This window comes from Myotis lucifugus, unplaced genomic scaffold (assembly GCF_000147115.1).
Source record: "Myotis lucifugus unplaced genomic scaffold, Myoluc2.0 scaffold_586, whole genome shotgun sequence".
NCBI lineage: Eukaryota > Metazoa > Chordata > Mammalia > Chiroptera > Vespertilionidae > Myotis > Myotis lucifugus.
The window spans coordinates 166,151-169,389 of NW_005871634.1; positions in this window are offsets into that span (position 1 = coordinate 166,151).

Sequence of the window (3,239 nt, forward strand, 5' to 3'; positions counted from 1 at the left end):
TGACCTCCAAATGAGCCAGATGTCAGAATTAGCAGTCAAGAAATTTAAAGCTGCTATTATGTTCAAGGATTTAAAGGAAAAAGAGGTAGAGTCAAGCTGCCATGGCTCAGCGGTTGAGTGTTGATCTATGAATTATGAGATCACCATTCCATTCCCGGTCAGGGCACATGCCTAGGTTGTGGGCTTGATTCCCAATAGGGGGCATGCAGGAGGCAGCCAATCAATGAGAGAGATAGAAACATCAATGATGAGAGAGAATCACTGATTGACTGCCTCCTGCACGCTCACCACTGGGGATCAAGCATGTGCCCTGATTGGGAATCAAACCGTGACCTCCTGGTTCATAAGTTGACACTCAACCACTGAGCCACACTGGCCAGGTTATGCTTTTATTGAAAGGTATCTAATATGAAGAATTCACTGGATAGGCTTAAAAGATATTGGAAATAGCAGAAGCAAGGGTGGTGATCATGAAGGATCAACAGACATTATCCAATCTGAAGATTAGAGAAGTAAAGATTGAAATAATAAACAGGCCTCAGTAACTTATGGGATAATCGTAAATTTCCCCAAATTTGGTGAAAAACTTAGAGATCAACTTATAGGTCCTTGAAATTCAGCAAACCTTAAGCTGAATAAATACAGAGGACTAGATCCAGGAATACCATAATCAAACTGCTGAAAACCAATGGTAAAGAGAAAATCTTCAAAGAATCCAGGGGAAAAAAGACACATTACATAGAAGAGAATTCCCATAAGAATTACTGCTGACCTTCAAGGAAGGCCAGAGGCAATGAATGGCATCTTTAAAGAGCTGAAAGGAAAATAACTGTCAACTAAGACTTCTATGTCCAGTTAAACTAGTCTTCAAACACAAAAGTAAAACAAGGAAATGACCCAGTTGGAGAGCTGGCTCTTTAGGGGGGAGGGGTGGTGAAAGTCCTAGAAATGGTAAAACTGAGTAAAATATAAAAACTACATATTTAATTTCTTTTTCATTTCACTAAAAGACAACGTTATTTAAAGTAAATTGATGATTATAGTGTGGGTTTTATTTTATATATATTATTCTATATAATAAAACCCTAATATGCAAATAGACCGAATGGCCGAACCACTGGTCACTATGACATGCACTGACCACCAGGGGGCAGACGCTCAATGTAGGAGCTGCCTCCAGCCCACAGGTCCATACAGGTGGAGGGTGGGGCCAAGGAGCGGGTGGCGCCAGGCCAGCCAAAGTGGGTGCCAAGGGGGGTCCCCCCATCACCCCACCGGTGGCCCCGCAGATTGGCCCTGATTGCTAGCCAGACCTAGGGACTCTACCCATGCATGCATTTTGTGCACTGGGCCTTTAGTATCTATATGTATAAAATATCAAAATAGCACAAAGGAGGGAGATAAAATAATTACACCGTTGCAAGTTTCTTATGTTTTGGGTTAAGTGGCACAATGCTAACTCTAAGTAGCCCATGATAAATATGCATATTATAAACATTAGATAAAGGATGAAAGCAGAATACTAAAAAATATTCAGTTAAGAAGGCAGGAGAGACAGGAATGAAAAACAGGGCAAATAGAAAAACAGGGGCACTAGCAACAATGTGAAGCTCAAAACTCGAGTTAAAGCGAAAAAGTCAAGCACTAAAAAAGACATGTTGCATTGATTTTTAGCAATAAAAAGTTCAATATCAGGCAAAACTATGGTGATAGAAGTCAGAGCAGTACTTGTGTGTGAGGGATGGGGTTCGCCTAGGAGGAGACAGAACTTTCTGGAGTGGTGGAAAGTTATACTTCCCTTGAGGCTGTGGATTAACTGGGAGTATACCTTTATAAGAGTCATATAATTGTACGCTTAAAATGTGCGCATTTCTCTGTAAATTTTACATCCTCGTTTTAAAAGCCTCAAATCCAAACTCTCTTGCGGGGCCTGCGACTGTAAACGTTGACCAACAGAGGGCGCTCCGAGCTCACCAAACACGTTTTAGGGACTCAGCCACTTGGGAATGCAAATCAGACAAGCGGTGGGCCTCAGTCTCCACGGTGGCTCTCCCCGGACCCCCACCGTCCCCGACCCGGGCAGTCCACGTCGCCGGCCATACGCTCCTTTTCGGCAGCGCGTAGCTAATGGCGATGCCGTTTCCCGCCCCATCTCCCCGGAGAGCAGATGCCGCTGGGATCTGGCGTGGGCTGCCTGGAGGTGTCCCCGCCCCCCCACCCTTCGACCCCAAGGCCTTCTCTTGATAGAATCGCTTTTAAATTGCAAGTAGGAACGTAAAGGAAACTTGTGCCCTGTTCTCGACATCTTCATTTTGACCTCCATTCTCGCTTTGGTGACTGTAATATCCCCACGCAAGGGTTTTGGCGGGCGGGAGGGTGGGTGGATGGCAGCGGGGATGGCAGGCTGTGTGTGTGTGGTGGGGGGCGTTGCCCGGGGTTCCAGGTTCCAGCACCCCAGAAAGCTGTCTTCCTGCCCCTCCCCATCACAGAAGGAAGCTGGTGACAGAAAGGCACCAAACGTCCGCTGCGCCCTCGCCTACCCCCAGGCCGGGTCTCTCCGCGCCGAGATGCCAGCACACCTCACGTGACCCCCACCCCGGGCCGGTCCTTGCAGAGGCGTCTCGCGGGGTGTTAATTAAAGGTCACAACAAAACAGACCCGCCGGCTCACCGGGAGAAATGTACTCCCGGGAAATGAAAAATGACTCCCCGGAGCAGCCACGTGTGGAGCCCGGCGAGGCTGGCTTCCTGCGCTCCCGGGCGCTGCGCCTCGGGTGGGTGGGGGGTCCGAGAGGGCGATGACTGGCGCGCCCGGGACTCCGTGGGTCCCGAGGAAGACGTGGAAGGACGGGTGCTGAGGGCACCGGCCCGGCAAGGCGAGGCCAAGTCCAGTTCGCACACACCCCTCTCCAGGCCCGCGCCGTCGCGCCGTGCGTGTGCAGCGGCGAATCCCTCAGTTTCCTCCTGCCCCGGCTGCCTTCTCGATCTCGGGCTCCTCTGTCTCAGCGCTGGGCGACTGGGCACCTCGCAGATAGGGGCTGGGCGGGTGGGGACTCTCGTCCTCGGGCTGGGGGGGTGGTGTCCTTGGGAGGGGGCCCGTGGCTCGGCCGGGGGTCGGTAGGGTCATTCTAGAAAAGGTTTGCAGGGAAGGTCTGGGAGAACAAAGGGCTGGGGGGAGGACCCGGCGCGTTTGCGGACTTGTTTGTGACTCAATCCCTTTTCCTCGGCGTTTCAAAGGCA